The 16458-nt window shown below is 39.3% G+C and overlaps 1 protein-coding gene across 18 annotated transcripts in view; it reads right to left on the reverse strand.

Annotated features, from left to right (window-relative positions):
- The window catches only part of ABI3BP (ABI family member 3 binding protein), a 301406-nt gene that overhangs the window by 280137 nt on the left and 4811 nt on the right, over positions 1 to 16458 (reverse strand). The gene's annotated exons all lie outside the window — the stretch shown is intronic.

A 16458-nucleotide genomic window follows, 5' to 3' on the forward strand; every position in this document is an offset into this window, starting at 1 on the left:
TTAGTCTCATTTTATAAGCGCCTCTATTCTTTGGCTGAAGGGTGAACCTTGGGAGTGACTTCATTACTGAGCTAAAAGTGTGTCTGGGGGCCATGCTCCCAGGGTTTTCTCCAGTCTCTGTCAGGCCAGTAAGTTTGGTCTTTTTTTTTTTTGTTAGAATTTTGTTTTACATTTTTCTCCAGCTCTGTCTGAGACCCTCTATTGTGATCCATCAGGGCAGTCAGCGGTGATAGCCAGGCACCATATAGCTGTACTGGACTCAGTCTGGTAGATGTCATGGTAGATGTGGCCCATTAGTCTTTTGGACTAATTTTTCCCTTGTCTGTTTAGTTTTCTTCATTCTTCCTTGTTCCTGAAGGGGTGAGACCTCTGGAGTATCTTACATGGCTACTCACGGGCTTTTCAGACCCCAGATACTACTCACTAAATTAGAATGTAGAACATTTTCTTTATAAACGATGTTATGCTGCTAATTGCGCTAGAAGTCCTCCTGAGACAATGGTCCCCAGCCCTCTCAGCCCAGTAGTTTGGTACCTCAGGAAGTTTGAATGTGTCTATGAAGCTTCCATGACCTTGCCTTGGTCAAGCTGTGCTGGCTTCGCAGTACTGTGTACTGTCTTACCCTTCACTAAAGTTACCGTTTACCTGTTGTCTACTTAGTGTTTTTTCCTCTCCACCCCTCCCCTCCCTCGTAACCATCAAAGACTGTTTCTTTTTGCGTGTAAACCTTTTCATGAGTTTTTACAGTAGTCGTCTTATGCAATATTTGTCCTTTTGTGATTGCCTTATTTCACTTAGCATAATGCCCTCCAGATTCATCCATGTTATGAGATGCTTCACAGATTCATCATTGTTCTTTATTGTTGCGTACTACTCTACTGTGTGTATGTACCATAGTCTGTTTATCCATTCATCTGTTGATGGACCCTTAGGTTGTTTCCATCTTTCTGTTGTGAACAATGCTGCAGTGAACATGGGTGTGCATATGTCTATTTGTGTGACGACTCTTATTTCTCTTGGACATATTCCTAAGACATGTTGCTGGATCGTATGGTATTTCTATTTCTAGCTTTCTAAAGAAGAACCATATCATTTTCCAAAATGGTTGTACCATTTTGCATTCCCACCAGCAGTGCATAAGAGTTCTGATCTCCCCACAGCCTCTCCAACATTTGTTATTTTCTGTTTTTCTGCTTTTTTTTCCACCGATAATGCCAAGGTGAGATGGTATCTCATTGTGGTTTTGATTTGCATTTCTCTAATGGCTAGTGATAGCAACCATTTCCTCATATGTCTGTTGGCCACTTGAATGTCTTCTTTGGTGAAGTGTCTGTTCATTTTATTGACCCATTTTTTAATTGGATTATTTGTCTTTTTGTTGTAGAGGTGTTAGATTTTGCTGTAGATTTTAAAGATTAGACCTTTGATTTGCAATAGCCAAAAATTTTTTCCCAGTCTGTAGGTTCTTTTTTATTCTTTTGGTGAAGTCTTTTGATGAGCGTAATGTTTAATTTTTAGAAGATCCCAGATTTCTACCTTATCTTCTGGAGTTCGTGTGTTGTTTGTTATGGTTTATATCCTGTTAATGCCATGTATTCGGGCCTCTAGCATTGATTCTATTTTTTTTTTTTCTATGAACTTTATAGTTTTTGGCTTTATATTTAGCCCTTAGATCCATTTTGAATTAGTTTTTGTACATGGTGTGAGGTATGGGTCCTGTTTCATTTTTTTGCAGTTGGACACCCTGTTTTGCCAGCACCATTTGTTAAAAAGACTGTCTTTCCCCGTTTGATGGACTTTGGGCCTTCGTTGAAGATCAGGTGACCGTAGGTGGTAGATTTACTTCTGGGTTCTCAATTCTGTTCCATCGGTCAATGTATCTGTTGTTGTACCAATACCAGGCTGTTTTGACTATCATGACTGTATAGTAGGTTCTGAGGTCAGGCAGTGGGTGTTCCTCTTTATTCTTCTTCAATAGTTCTTTAATTATCTGGGACCCCTTCCCTTTCCATATAAAGTAAATGATAAGTTTTTCCATCTCTTTAAGGAATGTTGTTGGTATTTGGATCAGAATTGCATTGTATTTGTAAATCGCTTTGGGTAGAATTGTCATTTTCACAATGTTGAATCTACTTATCCATGAGCATGGTATGTTTTTTCATTTATGTAGATCTCTTTTGGTTTCTTGCAGTAGTGTTTTCTAGTTTTTTGTTTTGTATGGATATTTTACATCCCTGGTTAGATTTATCCCTGTTTTATTTTTCTAGGAGCTATTTTTTTCTTTATTGCTAAGAGTCGGAATTGACTCGAGGGCACTGGCTCTGGTACTGGATTGTTTTACTGATTTCCTTTTCATTATCCTCTTTATTGGTGTATGAGAATCCAACTGATTTTTTATGTTCATCTTGTATCCTGCAACTCTGCTGAATCTATTAGTTCCAGTAGTTTTCTCATGGGGCCTTTTAGTTTTCTATGTATAATATCATATCATTGGCAAATAGGGACAGTTTAACTTCTTCCTTACTAATTTGAATGCCCTTTTCTTTTTCTTGCCTTATAGCTCTATCTAGAACTTCCAGCAACAATGTGTTAAATAGGAGTGCTGACAAAGGGCATCCTTGTCTTGTTCCTGTTCTCAACGGGAATGTTTTCAGTTTCTCCCCATTAAGAATGACGTTGGCTGCTGGTTTTGTGTAAAACCAAATCGTTGCTGTTGAGTCGATTCTGACTCATAGCAACCTCATAGGATAGATGCCCTTCATTATGTTTAGAAATCTCCCTTCTTTACCTATCTTATTGAGAGTTTTTACCAGGAGTGAGTGATGGACTTTGTCAAATGCCTTTTCTGTGCCGACTGAGATGATCATGTGATTCTTTTTTTTTTTAATTTATTTATGTGATGGATTACATTGATTGATTTTCTGGTGTTGAACCATCCTTGCATACCTGGTACAAATCCTACTTGGTCATGGTGTATTATTTTTTTGATATGATGCTGAATTCTATTGGCTAGAATTTTGTTAAGAATTTTTGCATCCATTTTCATGACAGATATTGGTCTGTAATTTTTTTTGTGGTGTCTTTGCCTGGTTTTGGTATCAGGGTTATGGTGACTTCATAGAATGAATTTGGAAGTATTGCTTCCTTTTCTATGCCCTGAAATAGTTTGAGTAGTACTGGTATAAGTTCTCTGCATATTTGGTAGAATTCTCCAGTGAAGCCATCTGGGCCAAGACTTTTTTTGTTGTTGTTGGTAGTTTTTTTTTTTTTTTACCTTTTCTATCTCTTCTCTTGTTATCAGACTGTTCAGATTTTCAACATCATTTTGTGTTAGTTTGGGTAGGTACTGTGTTTCTAGAAACTTGCCCATTTCCTCTAGGTTTTCCAATTTTTTGGAGTATAGTTTTTCCTAATACTCCATTATGATCCTTTTAATTTCAGTTGGGTCTGTTTTAATGTCCCCCATTTCATTTTTTATTTGGGGTATTTGCCTCCTCTCCTGTTTTTCTTTTGTCAGTTTGGCCAATGGTTTGTCGATCCTTTCAAAGAACCAACTTTTAGTTTTGTTGATTCTTTCTATTGTTTTTCTGTTCTCTAGTTCATTTATTTCTGCTCTGATCCTTATTATTTCCTTTATTCTGGTGGCTGTAGGCTTCTTTTGCTGTTCTCTTTCTATTTGTTTGTGTTGTGTAGCTAATACTTTGATTTTGCCCCTTTCTTTTTTTAATGTGTGCATCCATTGCTATAAATTGACCTCTGAGGACAGCCTTTTGCTGTCTCCCAAAGGTTTTGGTATGATGTATTTTCATTCTCATTTGATTTTAGGAATTTTTTTATTCCATCTCTGATTTTTTCTATTGTGGTTTTTAAGCAGTGTTTTTAAGCAGAGTCTTATTCAGTTTCCATGTAATTGATTTTTTTTTTTTTTTTTTTTCCTGCTTGCTCTTCCTGTTGTGGTCAGAGACGATAAATTCATATTATCTCAATGTTTTGGATTTTGTTGAGGGTTGCTCTGTGGCCTAAGATGTGGTCTATTCTGAAGTACGTACCTTGTGCATTGGAAAAGAATGTGTACTTTGTAGTTGTTGGGTGGAGTGTTCTACAAATGTGTGAGGTCTAGTTGGCTGATTTTGCCTTTTAGCTCTTCTGTATCTTTGTTGAGTTTCTTTCTAGATGATCTGTCCTTTATCAAGAGTGGTGTGTTGAAGTCTACTATTATTGTGAAACTGTGATTTTCTCTTTTCAGTGCTGTTAGAGTTTGTTTTCTGTATCTTGGAGCTCTGTCACTGGGTGCATAGATGTTTGTTATGTTTATGTCTTCATGCTGGATCATCCCTTTAATCACTATATAGTGCCCTTCTTTTTCTTTTATGGTGGATTTTGTTTTAAAGTCTATTTTATCTATTTTACCTGAGATTAGTGTTGCCACTCTTGCTCTTTTTTGGAAGCTATTTGCTTGCTATATTCTTGTCCATCCTTTGATTTTAATAAATTTACATCTTTGTTTCTAAGGTGTGTTTCCTGTAGACAGCATATTGATGGATCATTTTTTTTTTATCCATTCTGTCATGCTGTGCCTCTTTATCAGTGCATTTAGCCCATTTACATTCACTGAGTTTAGCTTCTGTCATTTTGTAGTGCTTTTTTTTTTTTTTTTGTGATGCTGACGTTTTCTTTGTTCCTCTTACTCTCCTGTGCTGAATTCCTTTTGCTTGTGATTTTTTTTTTCATTTCTTTTGTTTCTGTACATTTTGTTTTTCTTGAGACTTTATGTTTTTCTTCTTTATTTTGATGAGTAGGTTTATTAACTTTCTTTCCGGTTACCTTGAAATTTACCCTTATCTTCCTAGGTTTGAACAGTCTATTATTATTCAGTATTGCCTTGCCTTCCTCTCCATTACAAAGTTGTGTACCTACACTGTTTATTCTCTCTTTTATTGTTCTGACATTGTTGTCATTTAAAATGAACCTCTGTGGCTCCCTGTCGTAATTCTTTTGGTTTTGGATAGTCCTTGGGAGTTCATTTCCTAGGTTGGTATCTGGCTGGTATGATCTTGCATCCTAGATTCAGGGTGTTGTCTGATGTTGTTTGTTCTCAGACTGAAGGACTCTCTTTAATAATTCTTGTAAATTTGGTTTAGTTTTTACATATTCCCTTAATCTCTGCTTATCTGGAAATGTCCTAACTTCACCATCATATCTGAAGCCAGGGTATTTTTAATCTTCTCATATGCATGTGAAAGTTGGACAATGAATAAGGGAGACTGAAGAATTGATATCTTTGAATTATGGTGTTGGTGAAGAATATTGAATATACCACGGACTACCAGAAGAACAAACAAACCTGTCTTGGAAGAGGTACAGCCAGAAATGTTCCTTAGAAGCAAGGACGGTGAGAGTTCATCTCATGTACTTTGGACATGTTATCAGGAAGGACCAGTCCCTGGAAAAGGACATCATGCTTGGCAAAATAAAGCATCAGCAAAAAAGTAGAAGACCCTCAGCGAGATGGATTGACACAGTGGCTGCAATGATGGGCTCAAAGGTAGCAATGATTGTGAGGATGGCACAGGACCAGGCAGCGTTTTGTTTTGTTGTACATAGGGTCACTATAAGTCAAACCAACTCAAAGGCACCTAACAGTAACAACATTCACTTGAGAATGAACTATGATATGAATATACAAATAAGATTTGTCCAATTTGACATGCACAGAGCTTATCAGATTAATGCAAATTTATGCTTTTTGCAAATTTGCTGATGCCAAGATAAATGAGTGGGGAAACACATGTTTTCATGCAAATAGAACACTTAGCATGACATAGAAACACCTACTCCCGCTTTGAAAAATGTAAGTGTGCATTGTCTTCCAAAGGGATGATTCCTGATACATCCAAACCCATGAAGAGTCAGCTGTGAAGAGACTGCAGGCCAAACTGGCCAGCAGGAGAGGTTAGAGGTAGAAGCCAGGAGAACGGTCGGAGGTACTGAGGGAAGGGAAGAAAGAGGAAAAGAGTGAAGTAAGGGGGTAAAGAGAAGGAGGCTGAAAGGTTTAGGAAAGAAAGGGGGACAGAGAACAGAGTCTCCTACGGAGATCAGAACCAACCCAAACTAAGAAACCCGTCCTCGTTGCTGTCAGTTTCAACTCATGGCAACCTCATGTTACAAAGTGAACTGCTCCATAGGGTTTTCCTGGCTGTAATCTTTACAGAAGCAGGTCACCAGGGCTTTCTTCCGCAGCACTGCTGGGTGGGTTTGAATGGCCAAATGTTAGGTTAGTAGTCAATTGCAAACTGTGTGCCCCACCCAGGGACCAGAACCAACCCAGTACCTAAGCATAGACAAGATAGGCTGAAGCAGGTGTCCAGGGGAAAGTCAGGTTACACAGAACGATGACCCAGGATATGTGGAGAAAAAAATGACCAAGGACCACAACTTGTGCTCCAAAATCTTTTACAATAAAAGGTAAATCGGCTCTGAGAAGGACCTTCCAAACCCCTGCAGGGAGAGATGGAATGGGAATGGGCTGTAAATGACAAGAATTATGTTTAAAAATAATCAGCCAGGCCATGATTCCTCCCTCAGTCCATCTGAACGGGACGCTGACACCACAGGCCTCAGACACACTAACTGTAATCCAGCAAGAGTGTGTTCTTTTAGTTCTGCTTCTTTTCAGGAGTGTCACAGAAGGCTGCCATGTCTAGGAAAGCTTCCTCCAGCTGCCAGGGCAGGTTAAGAGTGTTTAAAAAGGCATCTTGTCCTCACACAGCCCTGGTACTCATATTAAGAAAATTTCTACCAAATTCTTTAAAATTACCCTATTATTTTTTGTTATGATTATTTATTAGCCAATAACCAGCTGCCATAGAGTCAGTTCTGACTCGCGGTGACCCCACGTGTCAGGTAGAACTGTGCCCCATACTGTCCTCAGTGGCTGGTTTTGCAGTAGCAGATCACCAGGCTGTTTTTCGGAGGCACCTCTGGAGGGACTCCCACCTACAGCCTTTTGGTTAGCAGCTGGGTGTGTTAACCAATTGTACCACCCAAGGACTTCAATGTTATTTGTGGAAGTTAAAAAAGAGACCTGGTATTTTTTATTATTCCCTTTTCAGAGAAAAACAATCCGATGTTCAGAGAGGTTAAGAGGTTCCCCAGGATCACATTTACTCCCAGTAGGCCATGTGACTATTGTTCGATATTTAACTTTTTACTTCGTAATGAAACTAGAGATTAGGGTAAACTTCAATCTGAGAACAAGATCCGGCATTATTATTTTCCTTCTAATCCTAGTGAAAATGTGAGTAAGCCAGGAAGTAGTCCATGGCAGTGTTTGAAAAGGATGAGCCCGGGAAAGGAAGGCAGAGATAGTTCTTTGGGTCATCTGATAAAAAAAAAAAAACCTTATTCTAAATTACTGACTAATGATACTTTAATTCCATCTGGGGAAGTAAAAGGAGAAGGACACTGTCTTGCAGACATCTTTCTAGCAGGACTGAATTCCAGAGTTTTCTGCCAGCAGGACTTTGGCAGCCACTCTAAGCCCCTCCTCAAATGACGGAATCAGATGCTCTCAGGGAAGAAGGCTCTTTACAGCTTGCATGCCCACACACATGTGCAGTGGGCTCTTAGCATGGCCCTTGGTGAATCAAAATGTTTCCTTATCAACTAGTCGAATGGAAAAATCAAAGCGTGGTATTTAAGTTGAAAAATAAATTCTGAAACTTCACCCCTGTATCTGGCCAGAAGCAACACACTCCCTGGCTAAAGTCCTAAAAAAAAAAAAGCCAGGGTTTTTTCAGCAGTCTTCGAGGAGAGGTCTTGCATTTTATTGGAGTTACAGTGAAGTACATTTCAAAGATGTTTCAGATTACAAGCCACCCTGTGGGCTTGAAAGGAGCCCTGGTGATGCAGTGCTTAAGAGCCTGGCTGCTAAGGAAAAGGTAGGCAGTTCGAACCCACCAGCCACTCCTTAGAAACCCTACGGGGCTGTTCTACTTTGTCCTCTAGGGTCGCTGTGAATTGGAATTGACTCAGTGGCAACAGGTTTTGTTTTTATTTTCTTAATGGGTTTGAAAACATCCCTGGTTGGCACAGTTTGTACTCAACTACTAACCTAAAGTTTCACAGTTCGAACCCACCCAGCATTGCTATAGATGAAAGGTCTGGCAAACTGCTTTTGTAAACATCACAGCCAAGGAAACCCTATGGTGCAGTCTTACTCTGTAACACGTGGTCACCATGAGTAGGAATCAACTCCATGGCAACAGGTTTGTTTTTTTTGGTTTTATGTGCTCTAAAACTATCCTTAACATAAAACAAGCCAACAAAAAAAGAAGATGGGTTGGAGTGTATATGGTAGCGTGCACAATTAAATGAACCATTTCCAAAAGTATCACTGCAATTTTGCTTAACTCCTGCATTTTGCCTTGACTGGGATCATAGGGTACTCGTTTTTCCTGACATACTACATGACTTTGTTTTTCCCCTAGTTTTGTGTTATGTAACTCTAGTGCATGGTGACACAGTGGGGTAGCTTAATGCCTGCAAATATTGGTTGTTAAATAAGGATAAAGAATTACGATACCACCAGTTTCTTTTAAAAGAAAATGACTTATGTGCGGCCAAGTAGCTTTAGATAGCATGGATTTCAAACTCCTTGGAGGCAGGAAATGTCTTACTCATCTTTGTAATCCTAATATGATGAATTTTTAAAATATGTCAAATGAATGACAGAATGAATAAATGTAACCCAGTCTTCAACAATGCAATCCACCATAGCTTCTCAGATTTGGCTTCCGAGATTTTGTAAAAGTAATGAGTAGTGCTATGTTCTGTCACCAAAAAAAAAAAAAAAAAGTTAAATCTCAACTTTAAACATTTCCTTATTTTGTATACCCTAGGGGAAAAAAAAAAAGGTAAGAAATTGTAATTTTCCCAATAATGCTTTAAAACCCTGGAATGATGCAACAAGAACGTAAAAATCACCTTTAAATTGACATACATTAATATTTAAATAGCAAAGGAATTTACTTCTGCCTTTTATATTTTATCCCCCACTTTTTTTTTCATCTGGAAAGATTTATCAAGCACTTAAGCACGCAAATTTTCAACCCTGGCCATATAAGAATCATCTGAAGAATTTCAAAAAATATCCCACCCCAGACCAACTAAATCATAATTGAATGGAGAGGCAGAGCAGTACTAATACACATATTTTTAACCTTTAGGTTATTCTAATATACAGCCAGAATTAAAACCATTGGGATAAATGTTATAGTGTTTATACTCATAACCCATTGCCATCAAGTTGGTTCTGATTCATAGCGACCCTACAGGACAGAGTAGAACTGCCCCATAGTGTTCCCAAGGAGTGGCTGGGGGATTCGAACTGCAGGCTTTTTGGTTAGCAGCCGAGCTCTTAACCACTGCACCACCAGGGCTCTAGACTAGCTCTAAAGCTCCTGAATTTCTATCAACATCGCTGGGCTTACAAGTCAGGCCTTTGATAGATCACAGAAACCTATATCACTCTATAAAAAGCCTTATTGTAGAAAGTTTTTGGAAGGGAAACCAAATTAACATTCAGAGTCACAGAGTAAGTCCTGATTCAGTCTTTCTATCCCCAGAACTTTTCCAAAGTAGCCTGAGACTTTAAAACCAACTCCTCATACAATGTATCCTTGGGCCTTTGGTACTATCCCAGCAAAAGAGAATGTGGGCTACAGAAGCCCCCTCTAGTATTAAAAATTCTAGGAGGTTCTAGGTATCATGTTCAGAGCATTTTCTGTGTACAACCTAATACCATGTTTTAATTCCTGAGAGTGCATGGGAAAGGGTTGTTTCATCAACACCAAAAAGGATCCGAGAAAAGAAAGTTCAACAGCCATTCCAATTATGTCCATCAGACCCACTGCTAAAAGTGTACTTTCTTCCTCCAAACAGGAATTTAATTCAACCTTGAGCATCATATCCAGCTATTCTGAAAAGTCACTCATTGATGTTTCAGGAGCACATTTTTATGGGGACCATATCATCAACTTGAGTATTTTTTCCAGTGCTTTCTCTTTTCTTTTGAAGGATGGTGGTATCTGAGTCTTACAATGAAAGCATTTCTATTTGGGGGAGATTTGCTTTGCGCGTTCCTCCACATGGTAGATTTTCACACTTGATGGACCACAGAGGAAATCGACAAATGAATCTAGGTGTTGACTGTCCTCTTGCCTACAGAAAATGAAGTGCACACTGGGTGCTGAATACTTACATTGCATCTTGTATTCTCAGGATATCTCAGCTCTCAGGGATTTCCTAGAATCAACTCCAACCACGGAAGGAGACAAACTAGAAGTTGCCTACTGGGCATGTGCAGCTAAAGGGAGAATTCTGTAAGCAGTGGGAGAGTGCTAATGCTCAAACTGGTATATTCTCTGAGGTTAGACCTCCTGTGTCTACAGTTCCACTGTTGTCACTTACTAAGCTGTGTGACTTCAAGCAGCCATTAACCATTTCGTTTTAGGCTAAGGTAGCTGGTAATGATCCCTGCTTGCATCCCCTTGTGTAATTCCCTCCCTTGACTGTGAGCAGGACCTGCAACTTGCTTCTAACCATAAAGTACAGCAAAGGTTTTGGGCTATCACTTCTATACTTAGGCTACAGAAGACTGTGATTTGCATCTTGCCTGAAGACTCTTTTGGGCTTATGTACTTTGATAAAGTGGCCATACTAGAAAGGCTTATATGGCCAAGAGCTGAGGTGATCCCCAGTCAACACTGGTGAGCAAATGATGTTCTCAGTCCAATGACCCTCAAGGAACTAAATTCTGCCAACTACCACATGAGTTTTGATGGATATCCTTCTCCAATCAAGTCTTCAGACAAGACCTCAGCCCTGGCCAACACGTTAATTGCAGTCTTGTGGGAGACCTTGAAGCTGAGGTCACAGCTAAGCCAGACCCAGACTGCTGACTCACTGAAACTGCTGTGAGATAATAAATGTGTGGTGTTTTAAGCTGCTGAGTTTGTGGTAAATTGCTATGCAGCAATAGGTAACTAACACACTGTTCGAGTTTAGTTCTTCATCTGTAAAAGGAGGATAGTTTCAGTACATGTTTCATACGTGTGAGGATAAAATGAGGTGATTTATCTAAGCAGTTAACATTCAACACTGTGCCTGATACATAGTGATATCTTTGTTATTGCTGTATTTTTAAATGTTATTTTAATGGAACGTACGTATTTAAGGTATGTAGTTAAGCCATTGGTTTTATATCTTATCTTCAGCAAGTTCCTCCTTTAGGTGGTACTACTTATACTTACTTTTTTGGGTCATCGTAACCAATTTTTTTTTAGTTTTACTTTTCTAGTGATTGATCACTTTGTTGTTGTTGTTAGGTGCAGTTGACTTGGTTCCAACTCATGGTGACCCTATAAATGACAGAGTGAAATACTGCTCAGTCCTTCATCATCCTCACAATGGTTGTTATGTTGAGTCCATTGTTGCAGCCACTATGTCAGTCCATCTCACTGAGGGTCTTCCTCTTTTTTGCTGACCATCTACTTGGCCAAGCATGATGTCCTTCTCCAGGGACTAGTCCCTGCTGGTAACATGTCCAAAGTGCGTGAGATGAAGTCTCTCTGTCCTTGCTTCTAAGGAGCATTGTGGTTGTACTTCTTCCAAGACAGAACTGTTCATTCTTCTAGCCCAACCAAACCAAAACCATTGCCACTGAGTTGATTCCAACTCATAGTGACCCTATAAGACAGTGTGGAACTGCCCCATAGTGTTTTCAAGGAGCAGCTGGTGGATTTGAACTGCCAATGTTTTGGTTATCAGCTGAATGCTTAATCAGTGCACCACCAGGGCTCCATTCTTCTGGCAGTCCATGGTATATTCAATATTCTTTGCCAATACCATAATTCAAATGCATCAACTTTTCTTCTGTCTTCCTTATTCATTGTCCAGCTTTTGCATGCATCTGAGGCAACTGAAAAGGTCGGCAGTTTGAGCCCACCAGGTGCTCCTTGGAAACTGTATGGGGTAGTTTTACTCTGTCCTATAGAGTTGCTATGAGTCAGAATCGACTCGGTGGCAAGGGGTTTTGTTTTGTTTTTTTGGTTCAGGGTCAGGCGCATCTTAATCCTCAAAGTGATATCTTTTCTTTTTTTAACACTTTGAAGAGGTCTTTTGAAGCCAATTTGCCCACTGCAATACGTTTTTGATTTCTTGACTGCTGCTTCCATGGGTGTCGATCGTGGATCCAAGTAAAATGAAATCCTTGACACTTCCATCTTTCCTCTGTTCCTCATGATTTTGTTTACTGGTCCGGTGGTGAGAGATTTTGCTTTCTTTACGTTGAGGCATAACCCATGCTGAAGGCTGTGGTCTTTGATCTTTATCAGTAGTGCTTCAAGTCCTCTTCACTTTGAGCAAGCAAAGTGTATTATCTGCATATCAGAGGTTGTTAATCCTGATGCCCCGTTCTTCTTCATATAGTCCAGCTTCTCAGATTATTTGCTCAGCATATACATTGAATAAGTATGGTGAAAGGATACAACCCTCACTCACACTTTTCTTGATTTTAAACCACGCAGCGTCCCCTTATTCTGTCCCAAGGTCTGCCTCTTAGTCTACGTACAGGTTCCTCATGAGCAAAACTAAGTGCTCTGGAATTCTCACCCTTCTCAATGTTATCCATAATTTGTTATGATCCACACAGTCAAATGCCTTTGCATAGTCAATGAAACACAGGTAAACATCTTTCTGATGTTCTCTGCTTTCAGCCAAGATCCATCTGACATCAGCAATGATATCCTTTGTTCCCATCCTCTTCTGAATCTGGCTTGAATTTTTGGTGGTTCCCTGTCAAAGTACCACTGCAATCCTTCTTTAAGTATCTTTAGCAAAATTTTACTTGTGTGATATTATTGATACTGTTCACTAATTTCTATATTCTGTTGGATCGCCTTTCTTTGGAATGGGCACAAATATGGATCTCTTGCAGTCAGTTGACCAGGTAGCTGTCTTCCAGATTTCTTGGCATAGACAAGTGAATGCTTCTAGTGTTGCATCCTTTTGGTGAAACATCTCAATTGGCATTCCGTCAATTCCTGGAGCCTTGTTTTTGGCCAATGCCTTCAGTGCAGCTTGGACTTCTTCCTTCAATACCATCGGTTCTTGATCACATGCTACCTCTGGAAAATGACTGAACGTAGACCAGCTCTTTTTGGTACAGTGACTCTGTGTATTCCTTCCATCTGATTTTGATGCTCCCTGCATTGTTCAACATTTTGCCCATGGAATCCTTTGATATTGTAACTATAGTTGTGATTTTTTTCTTCAGTTATTTCAGATTGAGAAATGCCTGAAATCCTTGACAACTTCAGTATTTTCTCTGTTTAAGCCATTGTTTTCATATTTTATTGTTAGCAAATTCCTTCTTTAGCTGATATTATTTATATTTACTTTTTCGGGTCATTATAACATTTTATTTTATTTTTCTAGTAATCATTTACATTAGATTGTTCTATTTATTTATTTTACATTTATTCTCCAGAGTACTTTTTTAAGTTCATCTATTTACTTTCAATAATTTCTCTTTCTTTTATACCCACTTTTATAAATTATGAGGAAAGAGGCAGATGAGAAATTTCTCTAAGGTTGGTGACCCAGGTAGAATGGCTGGTCATATCTCCTGTTGGCTCTCCCTTCATTAGATACCTCACTTTTGCCTTAGACAAACCTCCTGCCTACTCACATTAACCTATAAATCATTTAATCTGTCTTTTCTATACTACAGCATTGATGCATTCTTCTATTCTTAAGTGTTTCCCTGTGCACCATTAACTGGCCAAAAAACAACAACAACAAAAAAGAAATAGTAAAATTCCTTAATGTTTAGTCGTGGCCCAATGTAGTAGTCCATAAAACTAAATTTAATTAGTGAATGTATAATAGCATCTAAGTAACTTTTTTTTTTAAGTAACTTTATTATTATACCTCAAGTTCTACTCATGATAGTCTTAGCATCAAAACAAATAATACTTGATGAATTTTTACATTCTTTTTTATTGTGGTAAAATTACATATAACAAAGCATTTGTCAATTCAACAATTTTTCATGTATAATTCAGTGATGTTGATTATGTTCATCTTGTATATTTGTTCTTTTGTGACTAACATTTTGCTCAGCATAATTACATTCCAAACATAAGGTTATAAATGAATCTCATTCAGTTTTACCTAGTAGGTACTCAATAAAATCAAAATTGCCAAGACACATTATAGCTATAAAGGATGCTAAAATATTTATCCTGTGGCCTCAAACTTTATTTCCTTTTAGCAGCTGAAGCATTTTTTTTCCCGATGTCCCCTTTAATAGAATTCCACCAACATGTGTTATGCAGATAAACTCAGAACTCCACCCGCTAGGCTTCCTTTTGCACTCCCCACTACTACCCACACCCCCACCCACCCCAACTTCCCTTCCCTAAGATGGAAGAGATCCCATCCCCTTACAAGCATCACCCACCCTATGGATAAATGGACTGGGCCACTTCCAAATGAGGAAGGTAGGGCTCCATGGCAAGTGAGAGCCAGGTTCCAGGTGAATGGCTAGAAACGTTTACAGAGCAAGATGTCGGAGTCCTCTCCTCTCCAAAGTCAACATTCGATTTCCTCTTTGTAGTCAATCCTGTGGAGTCAGGGCAGATAGAGACAAGGCAGGCATAGTTGCATCCTATGTGGATTTCCCAATCTCGGCTTCCCCTCTCAGCACTTTATCACCAGCTGAGCTCTGGCCGTGGGAGTTGCTTGGGCTCTTGCTCCACACCTACCTCTGTAGGGAAGGCCCCTTACCTCTCTGTCTCCCTCCTTCTTGCCCCTACTCATACTTGTCCTTCAGGCTTGGGTGTCTTATCTTCTCTTAAGTCTTTACCCTTCAGTCTGGATTGGGCCCTGCTGGCTGCTCTCAAATCTCTTTGTTCCTAATCCAAATTGGAGGATGTTCTCTCCCTATGTAATTATCCCTTTTTCTCCTTTGTCTCCTCTGTTAACTGGTCGACCCCCTGTAGACAGGTGCCAAGCCTTGTCTTCTCATTCTAAGTGCTTTCCAAGTACGTGGAATATAATACATTAATTGAACAAATTAACTTCTCTGTACATACAGGAGGAAAGTGATATTGCAGAGAAACTAAAGGTATGGACTCTTGCCACTTGCGTGTGACTTTGGGCAAAATACTTAAACTCTGAGGTGCAATTTTCTGCTCTGTAAAAAAGGGGAAAAAAGATACCTGCTTTAGATGGGCACTTTGAGAATTCGGTTTTCCACGTAAAAAATTAGTCCCAAAATACCACGTGAAGCTTCAACTCAAAGAATATTATCTCGATAATAATATTAATGATAACAGGTATTGATAGCTATGATAGTTATTATTATTTTCTTGGCCCCAAGTCAGAATTTCTGTCAGGTAAGAATCCAAGAAAGGAGCCAGCTGCCTCTTGCCTCTGCCATATGCCAAGAGTCACACCCAAGATCCGCATGCTCTCTGGCCATCTAATTATATCTGGGATGTTCCTCTGTGGTTTTCCTCACAGGTGCCTCAGAAGGCATGACAGACTTGCCTAAAATAGTAGGCTTCTCGTTCTGGCAGATTATAATCTACTCACACACGAACTTCTGCAAAGAGGCAGGCTTCAAACTGCTGGTGTCCTATTATAAGTTTTGTTGGCTCCTTTCACTATATATTGTTCTCTGTGGTTTTTATTTTAGCTTTTAAGCCAGGAAATTTTAAAAAGAAAAATAAAAGTTCTGTGGTGCCAAGAAAAAGATTCCGAGAGGTAGCTGGGTCACCAAGCCTTTAACAAGAGTAAAACAATGTGGGACTTCTCCAGCGTCTGGGTATCATGGTCTAGCTCCCCTCCCAAAAAACAAGCTGAAGAGGATCTCACACCCAGGCACCATGAGACCTTACCCATCTCAGGAAAAGCTAAGCCAAAAACAAAGGTGCAGCTTCCCATAGAAAAGAACAATGATTGGCCTTGTGGGCAGAAAATGGTCAGGCTAGACTGCAGCAAAGGCCTTCCCTCTTTCTCATGTAGCATAAGCCTGAACTCCTGTACTCCACCTTTCCATCAACAACATCCCACCCCCCAACATGCTGCCCATCAAGAGATTTGCCTTACAGTTTGGGTACAAGATCATATGTTATTTAGTGTGCATATTTTTTCAACGTTAACTTACTTTTCTGTGACCCAATAAGTGTTTATTGAATACCTGTTTTGTATTAGACCCTGTACTAAAAGTTCTACATCTCCTATCTCTTTTAATCCTAGCAATAAAAAAGATAATTATCATTACTCCTACTTTACAGATGGGAAAACTGAGGCTTGGCAAAGGTAAATTACTTGCCGAAGAACACCAACATTAAGTGTGAGCTGAGAAGAGCTCTATTAATAATTGTCTCT

This window comes from Elephas maximus, chromosome 18 (genome assembly GCF_024166365.1).
Source record: "Elephas maximus indicus isolate mEleMax1 chromosome 18, mEleMax1 primary haplotype, whole genome shotgun sequence".
In the NCBI taxonomy this organism is placed as follows: Eukaryota; Metazoa; Chordata; class Mammalia; order Proboscidea; family Elephantidae; genus Elephas; species Elephas maximus.